Source organism: Pundamilia nyererei, unplaced genomic scaffold, assembly GCF_000239375.1.
Source record: "Pundamilia nyererei isolate P.nyererei 1_Seehausen unplaced genomic scaffold, PunNye1.0 scaffold00038, whole genome shotgun sequence".
NCBI classification, from domain to species: Eukaryota; Metazoa; Chordata; class Actinopteri; order Cichliformes; family Cichlidae; genus Pundamilia; species Pundamilia nyererei.
In genome coordinates, this window is record NW_005187439.1 from 3979483 (window position 1) to 3986907 (window position 7425).

Here is a 7425-nt window from a genome sequence, read left to right on the forward strand (position 1 = left end):
GGCATCCTTGTCAGATGCCCGAACCACCTCCACTGGCTCCTTTCGATGTGGAGGAGCAGCGGCTCTACTTCTCAGAAACTTCTCAGAAATTCTGCCCATAAAATTATGAACAGAATCAGTGACAAAGGGCAGTCCTGGCGGAGCCCATCACCCACCGGGAACAAGTCCAACTTATTGCCAGCTATGCAGACCAAGCTCTTGCAATGGTTGTATAGGGAGTATGGGGTCCAGACACCCCATAATAATATGTCCATCTTTTAAATCTTTGTACTACTGTGTTAGCTGTGGTATACTATGAAACCAGCTCATTGGATAACAGCTTGTCAATCACAATTCGTTAGCCAATGAGCGTGCAATTTGACAGTCAGGCCCATCCTTCCTTGTCATATTTTTTGGGTATGGCAGCCTTCAAAGATATGAAAAACCAGTGATAACATCGCACTAACTACATCCATCTTTTACACCATTTATGGTTTGAAATCAAAATGAAGGCGACACCGACCATTGAACTGAGAAATCAGCCTGTTTTATACAAACAAATTCAGAAAGAGGCAGCGAGCTTGCCTCATGCTGAGTGCTGATCAAAGCTTTTTTTTTTAAGTTTCCTTTCCATGTAAGGGGTTACACCCTAAAACATCAGGCAGGCTTTCTGTTCAGTGTTGAAAAGTATTTAAATGCTTTCGTTTTTATCTTGTATGCAGTATCAATCAAAGCCACACTTTAGTTTATCTTCATTCAAAAACTGAGACAGGATGGCTGAAATCCAGACAATCCAACAGTCCATTTCTAAACCAACACAACAGTCCTGGTACAATGTAAACAAAATGTTAATGTGCCTGCTGTAAAAACTCCTTTTTAGTTGTTTGGTTTTTTTTTAAATGGGAACTCCATCCATTGAGCCAAATGTTGTTAATTTAGCCTTGCAGTTGTTGAGATGTTTCTGGGTGAATTTGGGAGATTCAGGTGGTAATTTATAGGGCTTAACGTCCAGTTACTTTTTTGCTACGCCTCTGTGTTTTGAACATACACCTCCTCAAAGTCACAATTAACACCTCAGTGTTTGGCTGGGAATAGAAAAGTAATGCTTCTGCACCGTAAACACAGGATGACTTCCTCGCAGTCTTCCGCTCTAGATGATGAAGAAATTACTCATCACTGACATCAGTGCTAAAACCGCAAAATGTGCTGACACACAATGTACAGCCATATCTTCTCAAATGATCAGTGTCACTACAGTTCCCAAGAACAAGAAAAAATTCTTATTATACCAGGTGGTTTCTTTCTGAAACCAAAGAGGACTAAACTCGGGATCTGACAGCTGAGCAGTGCTGCGTGCTCAGACACCGTCTACAAAACAACAAACACACTCTTACGAGGAGCGCGCTGATAGAAAGTTGCCTCCTGAAACAATTTTCGGAAACAGCTTTTTGCTAAACCGACACAACACAGAAGTAACCCATTGTTGTGGAAGCTTTCACGATGACTGCTACTGCAGTGAGGAGGGGAAAAGAAAGCGAAGCCGATATTTTCCCTTTCGACACCCAAGAATGCCAAACTTTTCTCTCCCACCAAAATCTTTCCGTTACTTTTTTGGGTTGCTTTTCCCCGGAGAGCGCAAAGGCAGGAAAAGCAGTGGAGAGACAGCTCTCGCCTGTTCACTGCAGCTTCCCGTTCAGCTATCTCGCCTTTCTTCTCCATCTCTTCCCCCAACTTCATCTCGACACTCCCCCACCCTCCAGCGTCTCCTTGACTCCCAGACAAGGTCAGCAATACTTGAGCAGCGACGCGGTACTTACCGTGCGTCCTGGCTTGGTGGAGGTGCAGTCTGAGCTGTGGCTTCCCTGCCTCTTCGACAGTGAAAAGTATCCCAACTACGTGAAGGATTGAGAGCTAATGTTTTCCTCCTGTCCACCAACTCGCTCCTGCCTCATTCCCCTCCTTCTCGTACGCTCTCCCCTCCTCTACTTCCTCCTCCCTCCGTCTCCATACACTCCTCTGCGAGGGCGCACTGTTTAGTCGCTCAGATTCAACTCACCAAAACACGGAAATTTACTATGACAGAAAGTTCTGAACGTAGAAGAGGCAAAGCAGCAGACTGGTCACGATGTGTGAAAATTTAGTCAATCGTTGTGGCCCAATTGTGACCTCTAGTTGGCGAGCCTGAAACAAAACGTTTAAAAAGAAAACAGGATACCGGTTTCCTAAAAACCCACTTCTTCTAGAAGCAAAGGCAATTTAATGGTTTTCTATATGAATCTATAGGCAGCAAAACGGTGTCACACCCCCGAATAAAGGCTAAGGGACCAGGAACCAGGAAAAGAAAAAGCCAAAACACAGTAAAGTGTAAAACAATAAAGTTTTATTGACAATGACTCAACTACTCAAAGAAACACACCGCTATTTCAACCAAACAAGAGACCCACAACCTAAAATATCCTGCTAAAAAAAAGGAAATGATTCTCCAAGTAAAAGGGAAACAGTCCTGCTGCAAGAAGAGACTATTCACTATGCTTGTGTAGTCATCCAGGTCATGGTTGACTAGCTAGTCACTAGTTTCAGACATACCCTGTAAGCCAACGCTACAAGGTGACCGACTCACTGACTGAGCAGCTGTTCGCCAGCTTTTATTCTGCTGGGTGGCTGAATGAAGCCAGCTGTGCACTCCTGAGCTCCTCCGGAGAAACGGGTGGCAGCTGTGTTCAGGAAGAGATCGGGTACACCCTCCCAACACAGGCCTGCCTGCTGGACTGTAAGAACCCAAACTCAAATGAAATTCATCTTTCAAAGAAAAAACAAATATATATCCAAAAATGTTATTTTATATCAGTGTTTATAAGTCAAAAAAGAAAGAAAGAAATAACACGTCTCTTTAATGCTGTTTTATAAGAATCACAGTCACTGGCTGCATGCACATAGTAGCTTGTTTAAGTGGTCGCAACTGATTCTTAAGGATGAGTGCTCTCATTTTAATCTTTATTGAGATATACTTTGTAAAAATAAATGCTAATAATAATCTCCCCAAACCTCAGCTGACACCTTTCAAATGCTAAAGGGGTTTGAATAACTTTAACTGAAGGAGAGTTCAGTTAAAGTTCAAGAAGGAAGTGGTGGGAGGACCAGCCTCTTTAACCTGCACACCTGTGACGCTCATTTCCAGACCTGTTTTTATTCTTGATGTGTGGAGTATCTTTGCCTGATTCAAAGTTCAAAATAATCCTTATTTATTACCTGGCTGCTCCAGACTGCTTTCCGTTTAAGCCAACACTCTGACTTGCTGCAACTTGCAAACACAAGGTTTGAACAGCAGGTGGGTGGAGCTTCACGGCCTGAGATGAAGATTCAAATATCTCCATCTGTTTATTTACTGTGATACAAAGTGAAGAGTAGGAAAACGTGAAACTGAACTTTTAGAGCAGAAACAAAAACATCTTTATTTTATCATATTTGATAAAAGCACCCACATAGGCAATAAGGAACAACATGTCAGATGCATTTTAAATGTTTGTCTTTTTAAGGAAAGGCAAGTTTTCTCACAGGTTGCTAAACTTATCTGACGTGTAGCTCCTGTAGTAAAACAGTGACACATTTAACTGTTAAAATACAGCTTTTATTCCAGATTTGCCAGCTTTAACAGTTCTTTTACTTTTATTCTGCTGCAGCTGTGGTAAAGAATGTTTCATTGTGGTGCTGTACAAAGTAAAAGCTGACCAGGTTTTCCATTAGAAAACGCGTATTTGTTAAACTGGTGCTAAATGTAGTGCAAAAATGGCAAACGCTATCCGAGTAGTTAAATTGTCTTTCACTTTCTTTAGCTGCTGCACAAATCTGTTTAGTACATTATTGAAATCTTCAGGATGTCTTGACAGTTTCTCAAAGTCTCTTCTTTCTTACACCTTCATTTCCTGAAACTGGCATTTACGGCTTTGTTTCCTTTTGTTTTTACACCACTGACATGTTCCTTTCTTTTTCATCTCAGTTTTGTTTGGTTGAAAGTTTCTGCAGCATTTCTCACAGCTCCCTGTCTGAGGTTTCAGTTTCCTGAATACCAAAGGAGGAAACCACTACTGCTTAAAGCCTAAAGTCTAACGCAACTCCAGAAAACTCAGAGAAAGGTTGCAATGTTCAGCAGCTGCAACTAAATGATTTGCATCAGTAATTGATTATTATAAAGGTGAAACGTGCCACAGTGATGACTGCATAGAGTATATGTACCAGGAAAGGTTGAGGACAACATTTTATAAGAATGTATAAAACAAAGAAATTAAATGTTGCCATATATTGTAATCTAACAACGTATTAACACTGTTGTGTTCGTGTGTGCTTCTGTGAACTGAGATCTCTACTGCAACAACCTTCTCACATTTTGGCTTTTTTATGGAATTCAGGCTTTCACGTCACTTCTCGTCATAGACCGCCATGCACAATGCTGAAAACAGCATTGTGCATGGCCACAAGGTGTCGCTAAAAACATATTTTTTTAAAAAGCACCTTCATGTTCAAAGTTTCATATGTTTTATTCTTCATTTGTTTTCAGTAATCATCCTTTTCAGATGGCTCGCCTTTACTTTACACACATAAATTATTATTAAAAACATAAAAATCCATCAGCAGTCAGTGACTGCAGCCGGGAAATTCTTAACCACTTTGGTCATGGTCTTCCTCTAATTCTTCTTTGTCTTCTTACTCTTTTCCAGGAGTGAACACGTCATTCAAATAAATCATTTGGACACATTTGAGTGGTTAAATGTCTCTTTAGGTACTTTTTTTACTAGTAGCTTGCCACAAAAGACAAAATGTGTTCCCATTTCTTTAGTTGAATCTGATCAAAATGCCAAAGATAGTTTGACAGGAATACATTAGTATTTTTACACCAACAAGGTGATTCCCAAATAGCTATTCACAGAACATTGTGTGTCCTTGAAAAATATTTAATGAAACAAGTGAGGGGCATATTAAAGAAGTGGCAGGGCTAAAAGTAGCTGATGAAATCTGTAAGTCAGGTCCTTGAGAAATAGGGAGAAAATCCAACAAGGACAAGTTACAGAACCTGAGAGATGCATCAGGCCTTCAGTTGATCCATGTACAGTTCACTGTAGCATCATCAGAAGGGGTCTCAGTGGAAGTGTGGCTGTGAAGAAGCTATTTCTAAGGAAGGGAAATGGGGGGAAAAGACCGGGTACACCAAATTATACAAGAACTCAAATGAAAATCAGTGGCGACTCATATTGTGGAGTGACAAATTATGAATGCAGAGAAGTACACTGAAAAAGGAGACTGGCTATTTCTTGCAAGTTGTCTTGTGTTTTAAAGTTAAGTGTTAATTTACCTCAGTTGTTTAAGTTGCTGCCAAAGAAAATCATTTGTGCAACCAATGTCCACTAGTGAATTAAGTAAATCCAACATGTTCTTTTTTTCAGTGTATGGTCAGAATTTTAATACTATCAGTACTATCAGGAAAGCAAATGATGGACCTTACAATGGCTACATTTTTCAGCTTGACACAATGAAAGAATAAATAATAAAGGTTTATGTTGTTCAGTTCCTCGAATTATAGAAACAGAAACATGTGCGAGCTTCTTCACAACCCTGTGAGGAGGGCTAGGTAAGTTAAATAAAAATTTGAAGGAAGTTTAAATTAATCAAATGAATAATGTGGCTCTTCATGTACTTCCAGGTTTTTCTCTAAAGAGAGATTTGTGTTACCATTACACATCGTACAGTGGAGAAGATTATAAAAGGATTGGTGACAAAACACTTTATTTCTTCATCGTGTCCTCTAAAGTCTGGAGAACTTTTGTTTTTTATGTTTAGAGTATGATCCAAAATAAAACAAAAATAAGAAAAAAGTACACACAAATTAAACAAAAAAAACAAATAAAAGAAAATGTATTTAGAATATACTAAACACCTCTAAATTCTACATGCAAACATAAATACCACACAATGAAATGAACATCTTGGTTTGTTTGTTTGTTTGTTTTTTGTTTCTCAAATATATTCAATGTAACAAAGCCAAAGAGGTGTCTTTGCAGTATTTCCATGGATGAATGAGCAATATGTGATTCTCTGTTGAAGACAAGTTTAGCTTACAGTGAGATGCAGGAAATCATGCATATCTTTGCTAAAACAAGACCTGTTTAAGGTTAACATGAGGAAATAAAATGGAGTGATAGTGTACAGGCATCAGTATACAATCCTCTGAAAACAAACTAATCCAAACAACATCTGATTAAAGGTTGAAAAAAAGGCTACAAGTTACTGTCAGAAGGATGGAGGAAGGCAACAATTTTAAAAGATGTTCAAGAACTAGAAGACCTAAAGGTGGGAAAAGAAGGAGTGCAAAGAGCCTGAAAACAGGTTCAGATAAGCTGTCAGATGGGCCAGAAACATTTTCCAGCCTGATCTCAGCGGAGAAAACAAAAAAAGTTTTCTGTCACTAATTACAAGTAAATGCAGAGAATTTAATGCTTTAAAGTTTTCACATTTTACAAATCCAACCAGTGAACTAAATTCGATCCTGTATGGGTGTAGCTGCATGCCTGAAGGCCTTTATTATGTATATACACAATTCTGAGCCTCATTTTTACTTAGAATCATTAGATTAGAATCATTCTCATTTCCTTCACTATTTTCACACCAACACGTTAGGCTGCATTCACCACGGTTTGACCACTAGATGGTGCTCTGCCCTCAATAATTGCATTTACATACAATGTCAACAAAAAAGTAATTCAAGATTAAAGTAATACATTTACACACGTGGTTCTATTTACCAGCATCTTTTCGTTAAAAAAAAACGTGTAAAAACTAAATTTTAAAACGTTTTATTTATTTTCTCAAAATGCTAAGAGGCATGTGTGTTTCAGAGATTAATCCTTTCATTGTCTTTGGTGTTGTATCTTATCCACCGGTGAGTGTGTCTAGTTTGGCATTCTATTCACTTGTGACCCAAGGTTTTTCTTCTTGCCTCAAATATTCAGTTTGCACAGCTCACAGCACACAGAGAAGTGTTAATAGCATTACTAGAGACAGTAGATAACATTAACATGTCTTGTATTTCAAATCAGTGACACTACTTACCCCTTCTAATCTCGTTAAACTGATATCATTAACTGTCACATTGTGCATACTGCGATTACAAAGGTTCTGTAGACTAAATCATTGACTTTAAACACATTTCTCTGTATTCGACTTATTTTGATACTGCTTCAGCATTTGTATTTTAATTCGACGTGTCATACGGGTAAACACAATTAAGACAGTTGATACTTTTATGACTCAGTTTGGGTTTTTCTGTGCCATAGAGTAGCTAAATATACAACTTAACTGGTATTTTCTTCAATAAAAATGAAGTTAAAGACCACGTTAATTACTTTGTAACACTGTTTATCTTTTTTTCACAATAATTAAGTTATAATATATATA

At 38.5% G+C, this 7425-nt stretch overlaps 1 protein-coding gene across 1 annotated transcript in view; it reads right to left on the reverse strand.

Annotated features, from left to right (window-relative positions):
• LOC102204192 (phospholipid-transporting ATPase ID-like) overlaps window positions 1-2044 on the reverse strand; it is a 45590-nt gene extending 43546 nt beyond the window's left edge. The window contains exon 1 of the mRNA XM_005730621.1: window positions 1797-2044. The gene's annotated coding sequence lies outside the window, so the exon portion shown is untranslated. The remainder of the gene's footprint in view (window positions 1-1796) is intronic.
• Window positions 2045-7425: the final 5381 nt, after the last annotated feature.